This window comes from Callithrix jacchus, chromosome 6 (assembly GCF_049354715.1).
Source record: "Callithrix jacchus isolate 240 chromosome 6, calJac240_pri, whole genome shotgun sequence".
In the NCBI taxonomy this organism is placed as follows: Eukaryota; Metazoa; Chordata; class Mammalia; order Primates; family Cebidae; genus Callithrix; species Callithrix jacchus.
This window is the reverse complement of record NC_133507.1, coordinates 13,177,661-13,197,741: the sequence shown is the minus strand read 5'-3', so window position 1 is coordinate 13,197,741 and position 20,081 is coordinate 13,177,661.

Here is a 20,081-nt window from a genome sequence, read left to right as displayed (position 1 = left end):
TCCCTGCCTGAATTAGTAGAAGCTCAAATATTTGGTAATTCCCCAAATCCTGAGGCCAGAAATAGAGCTTGGTGATTATATATATATATATATATATATATATTTTTTTTTTTTTTTCTGTTTCTTTTTGGATATGACATTATAGACTTAACCATAGTAGTTCAAATCTTATGATAGTCTGGAGGTCATATCAAAAAACCTTTTTGCAGTTTCACATAATTTAGTGGTCTTTGACAATAAATATAAAAGTAAGGAAAAGTAGTGGTTGAAATCATTTATTCATTAAAAATCTTAAAAGATTAATCCATCAGACTTTACTCATAGAAGAGTAAGTAGGAATAAATTTTAAGGTAAGTATTTGTGAAAAGGTGTGGACATCAAGAAATGTAAGGAATTACTTAGGGCAACAGACGAAAGAGTTAATAATTTAAGTATGACCCATGGATCACATTTTGAAATGTGTCCTTTCCTGAAAGAAAGAACATTATGGTTTTGGGGGAGGAAAGGGAATCAGAAGGAAAAGGAGAAACATGAAATATAACACAGTCAAGCATACGCACTGCAGTCAACCAAAGGTCTTCCCTTGAACTGAGAACTGAAAAACTTACCAGACAGTGGGTTTGCAATGGTAGAAAATGTCCCCAGTCCCTGATACGAAGATGGCAGATTACTAATTAGTTCCCTTGGGTAAAATCGATCATTTTCAAGGAGCCCATGGTTTAGAGAAGCTTTTCTATCTGCATCGTCTGTGGTGACCCTAAAGTAGTAGGACACACAGGAAAGGACTTTCAGCCGTCTCTATTTGAGAGAGCAGGGAAGAAGGAAGCAAATGGCATCGACCTTAAAGGAATGCTATTTGGGGCAATAACACAAATGAATAAACTTTAGAGAAGAAAACTCTGTTTGCTGTTTCATTATATAGAATAAGTTTGGGTTGACTGGAAGAATTTAAATAATCATATTTTGAGACAAGGTTGGTCTTGCTTTGCTGCCCAGGCTGAGGTACAGTGGTGTGATCTTGACTCACTGCAACCTCAACCTCTGGGGCTGAAGTGATCCTCCCATCTCAGCCTCCCACGTTGCTGGGACACAGGGGCACACCACCATACTCTGCTAATATTTCTATTTTACGTAGAGATCAAGTTTCACCATGTTGCCAAGCTGGTCTCCAACTCCTGGGTTCAAGAGATCCATCTGCCTTGGCCTCCCAAACTGCTGGGATTACAGGTGTGAGCCGCTGCACCTGGCCAACAATCATATTTTTCATTTCTCTTCTGTTAAAAAGCTCAAAGACAAGAATAAAAAGGAGCTCTTGAGTACCCACAGGAAAAAGGTTTGCTTGAAATATACCTTGGCATATTAATAATTCAGTGGCAAGTAAATTGAGCTGTTACAACTGGAATGTTATTAAACAGAATATTTAATATTCATATGTATAAAATATATTGTTATATATAAAAGATATGGTTTTATACATAAGGATATAACAATGGTGGAATTTGCTCTGCAAGTATACATCTAGCTATACTATATAAAGTCAGTGATTATAAGTCTCACCAGACTTTTTTTTCTAAATCTACTGAAAATTATGTGTTCTAATGTGCAAAAGAAGTTATAAAAAACAGCTTCCATCATAACCCCAGCACCGTTCACCCCGGTACCTCAATATGAAGATTCAGGGTCTTCATTAATTGTGATTATTTAGAATCAAATGTATTTCTAATTTTAAATCTTTGTGTAAATACACTTCTTATATTCTAAACAAAAAAGTTACTATCCTACATACCATTCCTCTTATTTGTTCATTACTTCACAGATTAGAACTTTAAATAAACATGATCCTTAAACTTCTTGGTAAAGACAAACGGACTTCCTAGGCTATTATAAAAAGTGACATATTTTGTGATTAAATGTGTGTTTGTAGTTCTGAGACATTGCAAAAAATGAACATTTCTTTTTGATAGCAGCTTTTATTTTTCTTACGGTGACCAAACCATGTTCTATCCTCCCTCACCTACTTGCAGATAAGGCAGAATGACTTGAGGCATTAAAGATGTGACTATATCCCATATATTTAGTTGATTCCTAGCTCTTCTTGTCTCTGTGTGAGGTCTGAGATACTCAGGTCCATGGTATAAGAAAATGTGATTGATTTCCAAGGAAATGGTTGGAGCAAAAAGAGATGCATTTTTGAGATGCTATTTTGTTGAACCATTTTTGGAAATAGGCAAACGTTCAGAAAATTACTATAAGTACATTATGGATTTTTGCAGAATAAATTTGATCTAGACCTTTAGACATTTTGTGCTGCAATATCTAACAGCATTGGATGAAAGCTAATGGAACCTTTCTAACAAGTACAAGTATTGCCATTTCTCACAGTCAGAGCACGTTCTCTGTCAAAATTTTTAAAGATTTTTAATTTTTTTCTGCTAGATTTGGATTAAATATTAAAAGCAAATGTTTTGCTTACAGGCACTAATAGTAATTTTTGGTAATTTTGATTTAATCATATCAACCAAACAAATTCCCAATATAAGACAATTTTTCATATTTGATGTGGATTTTAAGAGTGCCTTTGCAGGTATTATTTTAAATGCGATTATCTCAACTCCTTTTTTACTGTTACAAAATAAAGACTTTTTTTCCTGGTAGGTTGCCTGTCACTTTTGAAATGGAAAACATGATGAAATATGGCAAATTTGCCTTGCTATGCTTTATCCAGCTCATTAGAGATGATGCATGATCTGAACTTTATGGAAGGAAAAAAAAATACATGGACACCCTCTTTCTTATCTTCTCTGTTTGCCTCTAAAATCGTTCTGGTTTACTTGTTGCACAACTGACCAGCTATTATGGAAAAAAATGGTCTTGTCTGTAAAACGCATGGCTTTCCTGTAGAACAGCCCCAAACTTAAGCTGTAAATTCTCAAGGAGTGATATCACCTCCAAATATTTAGCTCAGAATGCTTCGTTTTATTTTACCATTGTCATGCTATGCAAACAAACAACTTCATGTGTATGTTTAGATATAATGGGAAAGGTTATTTTTAATTCAATTTTCCAATAAGATAGTCCTATGATGAAAGCTTTCAGAAAGAAAACTCCAGTCTTAGAAAACCAACTTTCATCTATGAATTTAAACAAATTTTATTCTGCTTCAGAATCATAATGGTTTACTGAATATTCATTTTTAAAGAAAATTTTAAGACTGAGTTTTAAACTGACTTATGCCAAATAAGTTTTAAACAAGTCTTTAAAATCCAAAATTTGTTACAGAGATAAAAAGCCCTATCTTCTTACTTCTCTCTAGAGTACTTTGAAAAATTTGATTTGCACTAAAACCTAAACAGATTTACCATGATGAAGGTCATCAGATAAAAAACGTTTCTCCAAGTTTAATTCAATACTTATCAGCTAGAACAATTTCTCCCTAATCCTTCAGATGTTAAGTGCTTTCAAGAAGTAAAATGCAAATGAATATTATTTTAAAATGTTAAATACAGAACTGGAGAAGGCATTCTGCCTTGATATAAGAAACAGGACTACTGTAATAGCAAATATACATATTACCAGAATTTCTTTTTTATTAATAAATCTTTCATTTCTGGACTTATGATAGATGAGTTTCCTTGGAAATAGAACACTGAGGCACTTACGTTAAAAAGACAAATTCCAAAACCATGGAGAATTGTGCTGGAATTTCTTAACCTCTTGCCTAAGAGAGTCTTCCTCCTGGCCCATGGGTTAATCTCTACTTGTAAAAATGTTTACAGAAACAGCATATATACTTTTGCTTCTGTGATTGATCAGCTCAAACACATGAAATTAATATTTTACATGTAAGTGGTGCTTGCCATTTTAAACTGGGTATCACTGGCATCATCTTCTTCTCTTCTATCATTCACCTAAAAAAAATGTTCCATGTCAGCGAGGCTCAGTGGCTTGTGCCTGTAATCCCAGCACTTTGGGAGGTCAAGGCGGATGGATCACCTGAGATCAGGAGTTTGAGACCAGCCTGGCCAACAAGGTGTAACCCCATCTCTACTAAAAAGACAAAAATTAGCCAGGCATGGTGGCATATGCCTGTAATCCCAGCTACTTGGGAGGCTGAGGCAGGAGAATTGAGCCAGGAGACAGATATGGCAGTGATTCGAGATGGTACCATTGTACTCCAGCCTGGGTGACAGAGCAAGACTCCATCTCAAAAAAAAAAAAAAAAAAAGAAAGAAAAGAAAACAAATGCTCCATGTCTGATAGTCTGCAGGGTGCTGGAGGGCTGTGTCAACAAGTCAGAGCTCAGCCCTGCCCTGATGGGGATGACAGTCTGGACGAAAGATCAGTCTTAATCTAATGTCATCTAATCAGATAAAGAATTCAGTTGCTCATGACTGAGCCGAGTCTGATGAAGGAGGCCTCTGGTGCTCTTCAAGCAGACGTCAGGCAAGACCGGACCTAGTGCAGGATGGTAGGGGTGTGGACCTAGCACCACAGAAGACAGACGGGAACCTCACTCCCAAAGTCAAATGTCTGAGCGACTCTCTTAGAAAGGTATGCTAAAGTGAATTCAAGGTTTTTTGTTTGTTTTTGAGATGGAGTCTCACTGTGTCACCAGGCTGGAGTGCAGTGGCCTCAGCCTCCCTAGTAGCTGGGACTACGAGCACAAGCCACCATGCCCAGCTAATTTTCTTTCTTTTTTTTTTTTTTTTATTTTAGTAGAGATGGGGTTTCACCACGTTGGCCAGGATGGTCTCGATCTCTTGACCTCGAGATCCACCCGCCTCAGCCTCCCAAAGTGTTGGGATTATAGGCATGAGCTACCGCACCCGGCCGAATTCAAAGTTTTAAAAGAAAGCCAGTGGAGGCTAAAAAGAAGCCATTACCAAGAGGGGTTATTAAGGAGGAGGTTAGCGAGAGAAACGGGGTCAGATCACATGCTGCCCTGAAGTCATCGTAAGGATATGTTTGCTTGTTCAAAGACACATGGAAAGTCATAAAAAAGATTAAGGGAAAGCTTCAGTACAAGGCCACTGACACAACCTGACATGCATTTTTTTAATAGACGATCAACAAAGAAACTCTATGAGGTAGACAAAGTAAGTGCAATAAAGCCCATTGAACAAGTGTAGAAACTAAGATGCCGAGATTCAGTTCCCTGCCAAAGGAGAGCTGTGCGGGAGGGTGGTTGATACATGCACATACTTATATGCATGGGGTGCGTTCATGTGTGTGTGCAGAATTCTGTTCTATTTCCATCATGGGTCTCTATCCACTACAGACACATTCAAAATCAATGCCATGCTTTGCATTTCATTCTCATTCCAAGTTGGAAGATGTTAGTTACGTATGTTGTGAACCAAAAAACTTAATAGTAATTTAATGTTTTTCTCTTCAACGTGTACCTATTGGTTGCCTAAGGAATTTGCTGGATAAGTTACTTTTGCATACTTTAATAAGCATTTTGGCTTAAGGACTAGAATAACATTTAAATAGTAGCGACACTCTCCATTCTAAAAAACAGGCTTAATAGTCTGTTACAACCACATTATACTCCTATATAAAATAATTTATTACATACCAAATGCCAATTACAAGTACCTTTTCTACCATTGAAGTAGTATAAAGAGGAGATCTAAGAAAAATATGGTGTATGATACACTGCTCAGTTATGACAAGTGGGCAAACACCACTTGCAGGAAGAAAGTTAGCCGTGGTTTATAGGAAAATAGAGGAAGGCCTCTCTCTGCTGCTCTCTCTTTGGTTCTTCTGGTTCTCTGGCCCATATGTTGGGTAGGAGGCTAGATCTAGGCATTGTTTCCCCAGGATTTGCTGTACAAAGTGTTTGTCCACCAAGAAACAAGAAGGAAGCATTTGGGCCTGGCATTGGTCTTCCAGAGAAGGAAGAATGCAGGAGCATCTCATTTTTGCAAGGTGGAATTATTGACAAGATCAACAGAGCATGGTGATGTCTGGAGTGGTTCTAGAACAGCTGGCAATGTCGATCTCATATTACAAAATTAATCAAACATGCTTTGACAAAATTAATTGGCTAAAGATTCAGCAGCATACAGAAGCCAGAACGTCTACAGCTACATGTGCAGGATGGTTGGTTTGAGGATACCACACGGAAGCCGGATTACTGTAGGAAGTGTGTGAAGCACAGCACAGAGTAAAACAGAAAGATCCGCCACGAGGTTCGGCCCAGCGGGTTTCCTGGGTTTTCAGGTGGCGTTGTTTTGTAGGCAGTCGGATTAAAGAACATAGAGTTCAAGGGAAAAGCCTGTAGACGAATAAACTGATTTGGAAGCAGCAAAAGGGTCTAAAAGAAGGAGACTCAAGCGCCAAAGGCCAGGCCCCAAAAACAGTAACTGCTCTTACACCGATTGCCCCCATCTCTGTTTTGCTTTTGCATCAAACTGTACATAATCTCATCTGATTCCAATTCCTCCTTACACAACCCTTGTCTTGCCAGTTAAACTGTTAGATCCTTGAGGTCAGCAGAGTATAACATAGTGTTCTGATATCCTTATTTATTTATTTATTTATATTAAGACAAGGTTTCACCATGTTGGTCAGGCTGGTCTTGAACTCGCGACCTCAGGTGATCCGCCCGCCTTGGCCTCCAAAGTGCTTGGATTACAAGTGTGAGCCACCACGCCCGGCCTCTGATATCCTATTGTTCACCCAAAATAGAAGCCAGGAATTGAGGGAACTATCTAAATTCTACCACCAAATCTCAACCCAATCAAACAGCAGTAATTTAAATATTTCATCACACACAGAGATTACTGTGTTCTGGTCTCTTGGCTGAACTGCCCAAATCATTGTTTACTTCTTAAAGTGGGTGGGGTCAGTCATTCTTCATGGGGTAGGGTAGGGCAATGACAGAGTAGAGGTGACATTGAGAATGTCACTTGGAGGCTTCAGAATTCAGGTTCTTAAATGCAATGAACCAGTTGGGTGAAACTGTATTTTCCAAGACACAATGAATCGTACACGCATGAAAAAAACCTTTGGAAGGGAGGAACCCTCACACTCGCGTCTTTTCTTCTTCACCTTGTAGAACGTACACAACCTTCTGTGATTGATGCCGAAATGCACTTTTAGTCAAGCTTACAGTTCAAAAAAAAATTGTGTTTACTGGGCCAGTTTCAAGTTCTGGTTATGTGTATTCTTTTAATCATTCCCTTTCTGTTAAAATCTAAGGAATTGTCTTAATATTGTATGCCCAAGAGGAGATCAGAGTCTTTGCAAAGCTAAGGAAGTTTACTTTAGGTATAACAGGAGAAGTTGATGAGAATGTCTAACATAAGACTTTTAAGATAGTTTATAATTTGGAGTGACTTAGAAGACTTTAGGTATAGGATTAAAGAACATATTTCATGTAACCACAATCAGTTTCATGTCATAGACATTGTAGTTTACTTGATACTGCAACCTAATTTTTAAGCTATTATTCTACAATGCACTTGAAAATATTTTTCATCTGATGTAAACATATAAATCTCTGATTAAACCACATACAATGAGAGAGTTAAATTCTGTGCCAAAAATATCATAGGGTATTATACTTGGCTATTTATAAAAAAATTAAATGTTTCCAATTTGAAAGAAGAACTTGCTGTAAATTCTTTAAATTTGAAAGTGGGTTTCATGTCTGAATTCTCAGTGGGGCACCTGGTATGCTTCCCTGAATTCTGTCTATGTTGGTGGATTGATACAACTGTTTCTTTAACAAATCTGCTTTGAAACACAGAAGAAGCATGCTGTTTAAAACCTGATAAAAGGTGATTGCAAGCCTTGAAATTTAAAAAGCCTAGTTTCTTTCTTTCTTTTTTTTTTTTAAACAAGATTCTTCTCAGTTTGACTGAAATGCAGTCAGCAGGTCGGAGAGACTGTCTCTTGTAATTGTCAGCAGATTGGCAATCTGACATATAATTCTGGCAAACCTGTATTTAATTGCTAAAATATGACTTCCTAGCAACTACAAGTATGTTCTGGCAATGTCAAGTTATCCCAAACCACATGACTTGACTTCTGCTTTGGAATTAAAATTGAAGATGTATCCCAGGTTGAAGCTGCTCCTCTTGCATTCGGCAAGTACTCTATAGACTGCAGACAGAGAAAGGGGATATTGATCGTTAAAGTATTTCAGTGCCCCAGGGGTCAATGTCAGATACAATCTAATTTAACATCTTTATTAAGGATCTCGAATAGGGAGTAAGCCACATATTAATGAAATGTGCAAATGATATTAAACTGGGAGCTGGTGTAACCACCAGTAAGGACAAAGAAATAATAGAAACGCACCAAAAGAGGTTAAAACTATGAGCAGAAAATTATTACATGAAAATCACCTTCCTGGGATTGATAGTTTTGGAGATGAGCACTGGGAGTCAGAAATCTCAAAGTTTGGGGGCTGCATCCAATTGGGAACCAAAAGGAAAGAAAAGAGGGCAACCCTTAGCCAGCATCTAATTTAGACACCAATGCAAACACTTTATATTATGTAAGTTTATACAATCTTTAAAATCAGAAAGATCACCAACTGTAAAAATTTAGGCACAGGCCCACTCAAATGTCATAGCTTGACTAGGTACAACACAGATAGCTGTTGAAAATGACTAGTACTGAACAATATTGTCATGCAGAATACATGCACTAGCATGTGGTGAAACAAAAGGCAGAGGCCGGGCGCGATGGCTCACGCCTGTCATTCCAGCACTTTGGGAGGCCGAGGCGGGTGGATCGCGAGGTCAAGAGATCGAGACCATCCTGGTCAACAAGGTGAAACCCCGTCTCTACTCAAAATACAAAAATTAGCTGGGCATGGTAGCGTGCGCCTGTAGTACCAGCTACTCAGGAGGCTGAGGAAGGAGAATTGCTTGAACCCAGGAGGCGGAGGTTGCAGTGAGCCGAGATCACGCTATTGCACTGCAGCCTGGGTAACAAGAGCTAAAATCCATCGCAAAAAAAAAAAAAAAAAAATGCAGAGTGTAAGGTGTGTGTGTGTGCTGATACCACTTCAAATACACATATGCTCGTTAGGCAAGATCCAGAGGGCTCCACCCAGAAGCTGAACTTTTCAGATATACACTAATTTGGAAAAAGAGAAAAATGTGTCCTTTTTTTTAAAAAAAGAGTGAAGCCCTGACCCCTTAGTCTTTTCTATTTCCCCATGTCTCCCTAGTCGTCACACCCCCCAGAAAAGTTGAAACAACTCAAAAATGACTCTGCCAGGCCTCTAACTAAAATAAGATGTCCTGAAGGCAGCAGCTGGCAACCTTCTTGGCCTCAGATAGGTGTCCTCTGATTGTGTATAACTTCTTGAAACCATTCTGTGTTCTGTTCCCACCTCCACTTCTAGTACCATGCCAACAACACTGGCCATCCCTTAGTTATTCAGGCATATTGACAAACAAGCAAACACCTTGCATTTTAGAGCTCCTGCCTTATACCCTTTGAGTACTTCAAAGGACTGGTCTTAGTTGAACTACACACAATGACATACACAAAGCAGGGAGCTGGAATGGCAGATCTGGTATGTCAGCCTGGCACCCCTCTATCTTTGGTGCCTACTTAATGAAAGCAGACCATCTAAAATGCAGATACAAGTAGATTCAATGAATCTAAGATATCAATGTTCTAAGGTAGTAGAAAAATCAACTGTATTCATGCGTTACACAAAGAACCTCAAACCAACACCACACAACTGTGGAGCTAATGCTCTCTGTGTCAGAATGATTCGAATATACCAGTGGGTGACCAGAAGATCCTGGCACACAAAGGGCACAGAAGAAACACTGCAGACTCCAAGTAAGCATAGCAACTAACAGGGATGAACATGCTGGAAACCTTCAAAGGATGCCTTTACCAAGGAGGGAGAAGTGTTTTAAATATACTAGAAGGAGTTACTAGAAACGTGAATAAAATTTAAGGAGACAACAAGTGGGCTAAAACTAAAGAATTTTCTTATAGTATAGCTTTTATTTTATATTTATTTATTTATTTTTGAGGCAGAGTTTCACTCTTGTTGCCTAGTCTGAAGTGCAATGATGTGATCTCGGCTCACAGTAACCTCCACCTCCCGGGTTCAAGCAATTCTCCTGCCTCAGTCTCCCCAGTAGCTGGAATTACCGGCGTGTGCCACCACACCCGCTAATTTTGTATTTTTAGTAGAGACAGGTTTTCTCCATGTTGGTCAGGCTGGTCTCTAACTCATGACCTCAGGTGATCCACCCACCTCGGCCTCCCAAAGTGCTGGGATTACAGGCGTGAACTACTGCACCCGGCCTAGAGTATAGATTTGTATGGACTTAAGATGCATAAGTACATACTGAAAGACAGCTCTATTAATAATCCCTAAGAAACTGAGTTAGAATACACTTCTCCACAGGAGTATAGCATTTCCTTTAGTTGGTTGCTTGAGTTCATTTACAAGGTCAGATTTTCGTGTCGTCTCCCTACCATGTCAAGCACAGTGAACCTCATTTGACCCCAAGCAAAAGTCTTTCCAAAATTAGGAAAATGCTTCCAAAACGTACTATTTTTCTTACCTTAGTTTTCTTAGGGTATAATTAGAAAATACATCAGAGAAATTTTTAAATATTTTCTACTATGATAAAATAGGATTTTTTTCTTCTTAGAGGAAAATCAATTCAGCTGACCTGTCTATGTCTTCTTCCAAATGTATATGAAGTAAAAATTGCTAATGCCACAATATATGAGAAAACGTTTAGTGCCTGCTCTATGTCAGCCCTTCCCCGAGGTGGTGAGAATGCAGAAAAAAATATCCGTCCTAGTTCCTACCCCTTCTCACCATTAAAAAGCTTGCTATTATTTAGGTGAGAGATACTAACCAATAAACAGTTTCACGTTTCTTCCACATCCAAACCTGCTACTATTCAGCTACCAGAGCTAATGTTCTAAATATAAAGCTGACCTCATTCCTTCTACTTGAACAAGCGCCAATGCTTCTCAATCGTGTTTTGCATAAAGTTCAAATTTCTTAGCCCAATCCTCTGTCTAAAAAACCCTTTGCTCCCGCTATGCCAAGTATCAGATCTCACTCCCCGCATTTATCACTGTCCTTCCTTCTCTTATGGGAGGCATGTTTCTTTGGCTTCTTATTCTCTATTTGTGAACTCATCGCTCAAGAGAAAGTTCACTCATATGACATCTCTTTAGTAAAATTAAGATTTCTTGTTGCTCTTGCCTACTTTAGTGCATGTTTGTTTCTATTAATCCATTGTATGATAGGATTGCTATATTTTACTATAATTATTTAAGCGCTGTTCAACTAGACTGACTCAATCTCTTCAAAGAGAATGTATTTCATTTAACTTTGCATCACCTCTTTTTCTACCCAATAGCTCAAGTATCTGCCATGGAATCATGGGTAAATAGTTGGTGAATAAGGGAACAAACGAATGAATGAATCAGACCTGAATTCAGCTTATGATTTTATCAGTGACCTACTGTGTAACCTTGGCCAGGTCAGTTTGCCTCTCTGTGCCCCAGATTGCTGATATGAAAACAGGGGGATATAATTACTACCTGCCATACAGGGATGCTTCGAGGATTAATGAAATAATTTTGTAAAGCAGCTTGAGCTCCCTAGAAGAAAGGCACTATGTAAGAACAAAGTGCTACTGTAATTATTATGTAGCACCTTTCATCTGAGAATCTCAAAGCACTTCACCAAACATTGACTCATTAATCTTCCCAACTCTTCTGCAAGAGAATTAAATTATCTCCATTTAAAAAAAAAAAAGGACATGCAGACAACAAAGGGTTAAATGCCCAGCCCATGATACCATCCTGGTTGAATGCCAAAGCCAAGAGTGAGTTGTAGGACTCCGACTCAAAGGAGACTACTAGTTTAAAGGAGACAGCCCTTTGAACCTCGAGACACTGTCACTTCCACATTTTCTCCATACAGAGGAAGTTATTGAGCAGCCTGGGTGGATGGCAACGATCCAGTTGGAATGAAGGCCCATGTTAATACCTTCTGCGGAAGGAGGGGTGGGATGGGGCAGCAAGGTGATGACCACAATCCTTCCCTCAACTGTAGCAGTGAGAAGAAAATGTAAGCAATGGCTGCAACCAATCTCTTACCCTCCTCCTATAGCTGTGGCTCAAATCTTTTCATCAGCCCCCTTTTAACTTGACACCTTTCTTGGATGTCTCTGTCTCTCTGCCAGAAAGTGTCTCATCACCTTTGAATACAAACATAGCACTTTAGCAACCAAAGAAACAATTCTAAAATACTGCATTCAAAGGAGCTTTCCCTTCATAATACTGTTTTTCCTGCTGAATCCCATGAACGTTAGCTGAGACAGGTGGTACTAATCCACCTTCTAAGAGGAAAAGGAAGAATGTTAGTTATTCTGCATATACTGGGGGTTGGGGGGTAGCCATAGTTTGGATTAAGATGTGTTACATCAGGAACTTCTAGCAAAGTGGAGCCCTTTCTATTCATAGCTAACCAGAGAAGAAACATTTGTGCTTTTCTCACAAATGTTAAGTTCATACTTCCTGGAGGCTGTTGTCAAGATTACTGGCCCAATCTTGTGGATGAATTTGTTACAAATATACATAGCATGTATGTCCCAGAACCTGGAAATAACAAGATTGTGCCCAGAAGCCAAGTGAATTCAACATCCATCATTCCAATACAGCAGCCATTTCTAAGGGAAACGTTAATTTCATCTTGATTTTAACTCTGAAGAGCAGAGTTTGTTCATTATGATAAGCTTCATGCTGACACCCCCTTTCTGAAACTTTGAATGGAATGTCTCTTCACTCCCTTCTGTACATGTGACCATTTTCTCCTCTCTGTTTATTTAACAAGCCCACTTCTCTGAAGTTAGTTACTCACAAACTGTGCTACTGTAAAGATCTTAGATTCCTGGTCTACTATCCCATAGTTATGGAAAGAGAATGAGCTTTGGAACCAAGCCAATCTGACAGTTAATCCTAGCACCCACAACTTCCTGTTCTGTGACTTTGTGAAAGCTTCTGAACCTCTCTGAGCCTTCTTTTGTAGCCTATAAAATAAGAACTACAATTCTACTGTGAAGGCATTTGAGATATGAAGTGCACACACGCACGTGTGCTTGCGCGCGCGCGCGCACACACACACACACACACACACACACACACACACCAGTTCTCAACAAAGATAAGGGCCCTTGGTTGACAGGGACCTCCAAACACCAAGTGGAAGATTGAGTTTAAATTCATACAGCAAGCACCAGAAGATGCTATACACTCACCGTACCAGGACTGCCATTCCAGAGGATGTCCCAGAAGCAGATCCTAGGCCTGGGCAAGGCCTTCACAATGAAAATGCAACAGATGGAACTAAGCAAGGTCCATGAGTGGGGAGCACAGACCAAGGTCAAAGCCTAAACTGGCAGGCAGTAATCTCCAGGTAGGTCTGGAAAGTAAGGGGCAGAAAACCGCCATGGGGACCAGAGTTTAGAATCGTAGTCACTGGAGGAAACTGAGATTTTTTGGGGAAAGTCAAAGAAGTAGGGGATTGGGTTGAGAATTAGGATATAAGTTCAGCAAGGACACCTGCCTCAGGGTGATTCCACGCAACCAGGCAAAGAAGGTACATGAAGAACCATCTCCACAGAGCATGCTCCTCCCCTAAGCTCAGCCTCTCAACTAGAGGTTCCACAGTTCTGGGCCCTCTTGGGTTTGTATTTTGCTCTTCATCCACAATCTTGTCTTGTATGTACTAGGATATTGAAGCTGAACTGTTCGTCTATATCTGACTCCAAAGTCTCATTAGATGAGTATGTGCTCTCAGGCACCAAAGATACGGTGTTGCGCGATCACTCAAATTCCCAGGGCACTACTGAGCACTTCCCTAGTCATCTGCTACTCCATATGGAGAAAAGCACCAGGCAGAAGTAGACAAGAATGGGAATTAATTACTGGAACTCCAGCAAACTACTTCACCAAGAGGAGGCAAAAAGGCAGTACATGGAAAATTGCTCTCATTCCTCCTTGACAGGGGATAGAATTGCAGATTCAGGAGAAGGATGACCCTAGAGACGGGAGCTAAGTCTCTACTGCGGAGCCTGGCCAGTCGTCACCCCAATCACTAGCCACCTGGCCCTCCACTAGTGATCTCTCCGAGTCTCATGGCTTGAGATACTACCACTAAACACATGACTTTCCACCTGTTCATCTCTCATCTCCAGCTTTTCTCTAGAGCTACAGGCCCACATTTTAGAAGGCTGTCAGGCATGGACACCTAAGTGTCCATGGACATCTCCAATCCATTAGTGTTCTCCACCTTCATTAGCAACCACAAATATCTCCTACATGCCAAGTTCAAGATGATGCTTTGACTCTCCAAGCTGGGGGCTGAATACGCTCACAGCCAGACCTCAGGGCCAGTGTCTAACTGTGCATTAACAGTGCTGGAAGGAGAATTCTTTACCCCAGAGACACTTCTGAAACACATGCAATAAGGACCGACACTGTCACTCAAGGATCAGGTGAAGCAAGGCTCCTGTGGTGTCCAGTCCCATGCATCTAATCAATGGGCCCTAGGTGTCCCCTGCACACAGACAGTGAATCAGACATGCCTGAATAAAGCAGACATAGCTGAGTTAGCTCTAGGACAACATTGAGTTTCAAAAATTAACCATCATACCCATGTTCCAGCTACTGAAAAGAAATGGGGGATTCTGAATGAACTGAGCTCAGTTGCAGATAGGGAAATAATAGAGATGGTAGCTTTTGAATCTACTATCTATGTATCCCTCCACAGGGTCCAGCACATGTTAAGTAATTAAATATTTACTGAATGAAAGAATGTGTCTTTGATTTTAGATCTAGCCTTTACTTCTCTAGGGTATTTTGTTACTTGTGAGATCTCGCTTTCTAGTTAGTTCCTCCCCAAACCTTCCCCCACTATTTGGAATTCTAGGGAGCACTTGATTTTCCGAGTGCATTTCACCCAGTGACCTAGCACTGTCAGCCAGTCAGCATAGTGTAAGCCCTTACTTCAACAATGAGTTCTATGGGGCATCTTGTTCCTTAACACAGAAACTGGAATAACCCCAGGTGAATCAGGTCAAATCTATTCTGGAGTTTGCTTACAGAGACTGGTAACAATAAGCACTTCCATTTACATAGTCTTTGCGATGGGCCAGGCACTGTGCTGAGCCCTTCACAGCCCTCAGATGAATGGCTTCATCTGAGCCATTCACAGATGCTAATGTTCACTCAGCAAGCAGGAATACCATGTAATTCTCCCTTTTTCGTGGAGAGGCTAATCACACAATGAATAAGTAGTGGTGTGAGACTCTAAACACAGGTCCATCAGCTCCCCACTGGAGCTCCTCCTACCGTGCAACTCACCCACATCCCAAGGGGATATTTGCAACTCTTCCAGACCACTTTGATTAGCACCTTGGTGGAATCTTTGCCAGTTTTTCCCAAAGTTCTCAAAAATTTTTTTTCCAGCTGAGGCTTAGCGGGAAATACATTTTCCATTGCAGTTCACAAATACTGTAAGTGGAAATTGAAATTCTGCAGTCCCAGAAAGGGTATTACAAGGAGTCCTCCTTGTCCAGACAGAGGGACTCAATGGATACACGCACACACACAGACACACACACACACACACACACACACACACACACACACAGTTTTTAACTTTCGAATTGCTTTCTTAAGAGCTAAATGTACTCAACCAGAATGAGCACGTCAAAATAAAGAAGTCTCCATAGCACAGATTTAGAGACTCAAGATGTCATTTAAAATTAAGACGTTTCTGAATGAAATGACTCTTCTCGTAAGTTATGTCTGAACATGACCACTGGAATTTCAGAATTGACTATAGGGAGATAAAAAATGTAAATGAGGTTTGCCGGAAGGATTCTAGGCTGTGGGGTTTTCTGGAGAGCATGATAGGAAGCTGAACTAGCTATGGTTTCATCCCAAATAAATTAACCTTGCATTAAGGGCCAAACTTCTTATTAACGCCATAAAATGCCCCCAGATGTTTCTGCAACTCAGCCATTTCCAGAGTGTGATCTTACTCAAGAAAAAAAGAAAAATGTGCTATAACATTCCCCTATAGCCAAGCATGGCTAATCTAATTAGCAGGTTCTTCTACGCCGCTCTTTTTAGATTGACAACTTTCTTTTCAAAATTGAGAAAAAGAACAATTATTTGAGGATCCAGATCCTGCAGTGCTTCTGCACTCAACATATTATATTGGCATTTGAAAACCTCATCTCCACTTAGGGACAATTGGAGTTAACAGTAGTCCATGGTTGTGGCCTGTTACAAACGACTGCACAGCAGGTGAGGGGCAGGCAAGCGAGCAAAGCTTCATCTGTATTTAGAGCTGCTCCCCATTGCTCACATTGTCACCTGAGTTCCACCTCCTGTCACATCAGCAACAGCATTAGATTCTCATAGAAGCACACACTCTACTGAGAACAGTGCATGTGAGGGATCTAGGTTGTGCGCCCCCTCATGACAATCTAATGCCTGATGATCTGTCACTGTCTCTCGTCACCCCCAGATGGGACCATCTGGCTGCAGGAAAACAAGCTCAGGGCTCCCACTGATTCACTGATTCTACATGATGGTGAGTTGTATAATTATTTCATTATATATTACAATGTAATAATAACAGAATAAAGTGCACAATAAATGTAATGTGCTTGAATCATCCTGAAACCATCCCCTCACACCAAGCCCATGGAAAAACTGTCTTCCATGAAGCCAGTCCCTGGTGTCAAAAAGGTTGGGGACTGCTGCCCTAGATGGTTCAGGATCAGTCATAGCTCCTATCCCATCCAGTATACTGCAGGGAAGATGTGAATCCAGGTATCTTCAGCAGGATGGCTGGTAGGTGCGTAAAAGAGAAGGGCTGCTGCTGCTTCCCTGACTTTCAAAGTTCAGCGTTATAGCTTTAATTTCTAGACAGGTCTAGACAGTTGTATAGCCACTCACTGATGCAGGTGTCAATACATAGGACTGGAATTATGCCAAGAGGTAGGAATACTCCATGCCCAGGGCCAAAAGAGGCCAGGAAGAGGGCTACATGGGGCAGAAAGTGGGGAAAGGCAGCAAACTCTTAGCTCACACTAGACATTGAAAAGTACAGATTGCAAAGTCAGCTGGACATGAAGGCTCTAACACAGGCTGTGCTTCTGTCCAAGACGGAGCCTGGAGGTGATAAGAACTTTTCATCTGTTGGTTCTCATACCATCACATGCATGGCAATTACTTGTCTGTATTCCCTGCTAAAATATATCAAGGGCAGGGAATGAATCAGTTTGCTTCACTGGCACATCCTCAATACATAGGATGGTACCCACTAAGTGGTGGGTGCACAAAACATTTTTAGAACATTAGATGTTAAACGACACTTGACTTAGTGTGTGTTCTGGACAGTATTCATTCATCCTAGAAATATGTATTAAATGGCCTTCTGTGTACAAGGGCTAGCACCAGTGGGTGAGGATAAGCAACATGTAGATTCTAATGAGGCAGGCCAGACTCTTTCTCCAGGATTGCACTGCAAATCAAATCATCCAGGCTTTAAATTAGTGGGCTCAGTTTCAAGATGCAGAGAGGGAGAGGGAAGAGAGATCCTTCAACTCATGGTCAGGGAAGGTGGTAACACAAGCAGGAAGGAAGACAACAGGGGCTGCGTACCCAGGGGAACAGCACAGTCCTAGGATAGCCTCTGCCTGCTCCTTGGTTTTCTGCCTGGGTCTGCGTGTGGAAAGACAGTGGTCGACAGGTATGCTGGTTCTCCAGTGAGGTGGGGCTCCACAGGTGTTTCAATTTCTTGATTGCAGCTCCAACAGAGAGCTCGGTCCTTGGGAAGTTCTGGTAGTCCTGGCAGTTGATTCCTTCTGGTTACTGGACCACCTCTGTGGCAAGGAGACAGCTGTACCTTTGTTGTTCTTGGCCTCACGGGTGAAGGCCCCCATCAGGGAGGATCACACCAACCTTGGCACTGCAAGGCTTTGATTTACTCTCACGTCATTTATTGGTTAGTGGCCTTAAGAGAACCTCTTAGATAAGAGATTCAACCTCTATATAAGAGATTCATATATGAATGGTCTCGATGAATCTCTTCTCTGAGACTCCTTTCTTCATCTATCCAATGGGGAGAGTGGTTTCTGCTCTTTCTTGCCTCCAAAACTTCTTAAGGATAAAAAGACCCCTGGAGATCTTAGATAAAAATGAGATGTAATATGATACGTAAGGGAGACAATTATGTGCATAAAATCATTTTCTTCCCCATTTTCTTCTCAAAATGAACTTGGTGTTGAAAATGGTAGGGGTGGTGGTGAGTGTATGTATAAACTTGAAAGAATATGATTGATTCTTCTATGCATTCATTCAGTACAGGTATCTGTCCTGTAATTTGTTAAACAGGACCTCTTCCTCCTGATGTTTTATGGAAGTTTATTGTCACTCATGTCATTTTCCTGAATGAGGCACTCAAAGGAATGGCTCAATTCGTATAAAATCACTTATCGGGAGTGACATAGATTGGGAATTTGTAACTAGTAAAATGGGTACTGAAGTGAGTAGCCATCATTTCTTCTTCTTTCTGCTCTGTCAACTTAATCTTAAAACTATGAGGTTGCAGCCGGGTGCGGTGGCTCATGCCTGTAATCCCAGCACTTTGGGAAGCTGGGGCGGGAGATCATGAGGTCAAGAGATCAAGACCATCCAGGCCAACATGGTGAAACCCCATCTCTACTAAAAAATACAAAAAACTAGCTGGGCATGGTGGTGCATGCCTGTAGTTCCAGCTACACAGGAGGCTGAGGCAGGAGAATTGCTTGAACCTGGGAGGCAAAGGTTGCAGTGAGCCAAAATCGCCACTGCACGCCAGCCTGCCGCCTAGTGACAGAGTGAGACTGTCTCAAAAAAAAAAAAAAAAACCAACAACAAACTATGAGGTTACTACCTATGGATTTGAATGAAATAAAGCATTATATATATATATATATATATATATAATATGTATATATATATATATATACATATTATATATATATATATAACTGACCTTTTACAGCAGTGGTTCTCAAAGTGTGATCCCAGGATCTACAGCATCAGTATCACCTGAGCACTTGCTAGAAATGCAGATTCTCAGGCCACCCCAAAAGTGCAGATTCAGATTCTGAGACTGTACCCAGCAACCTTGTTTTCATAAGCTCCCATGGGGTTCTGCTACACCACGGCTGCAAAGCTTGCTGATGCTGCTGGGATGCATCAGAAGAAAACAGGGAAGAGGAGGCAAAGAAAACCTCTTAGCGTGAAGCCGATTATCTCAATACAGATGAAACAGGTTTCATTTCTTGTCCTATAACAAGGAAAGCTTTCACAATAGCTCAGAAGTATTTTATTAGGGTCATTATATTTTCTGTCTCCTAAAATTAATGTGGGACCAAACATTTTGATAGTTCCTGACTGGGGCGGGAAAGAAGTAACTATTCGAAAACTAAAATTTCTTTCTTTGCATCTCTCCTGAAGTCAGAGATGGTCCAAAGCATTTCCATCTGAGGTTTCATATTAATATTTTTAATGAGGAAACAGAAAGTGTGAGAAATAATTCTTTAAATAGAAATTTCATTACTTTCAAGTTCTTCATTCAAAAGTAACCTATATTTGATGCTATTCTAATTTTTATTGTTTTGTAAGTATTGTGAGTAATCGTCTTGAATAATAAACTTGTGCGCTGTGGAAACACATAATAAATAGAATGTCCTAAATTCCTAAGTACAAATTTCCATAATGAACAGCCCCACAAACCCCTATCAAAGCCAAAAATCAAGCTAAGTTATCTGAAGTTTTTGCATTTTAAATACAAAAATACTACACAGACCTTTTTAAATGAAATACTTTCTCTTTGTGATAGCCTATGTGGCCAAGAAATCACACCCAGGAGTACTGCTCAGTAGCCATCACGCTGGGTACAGACCAGAAGTCAGAATGTGCTCAGGCACTGCTGCTTGATTGAATCAGAACTTCTCAAACCATTCATCCTAATGTTGTTCTGGGGTCCTCATACT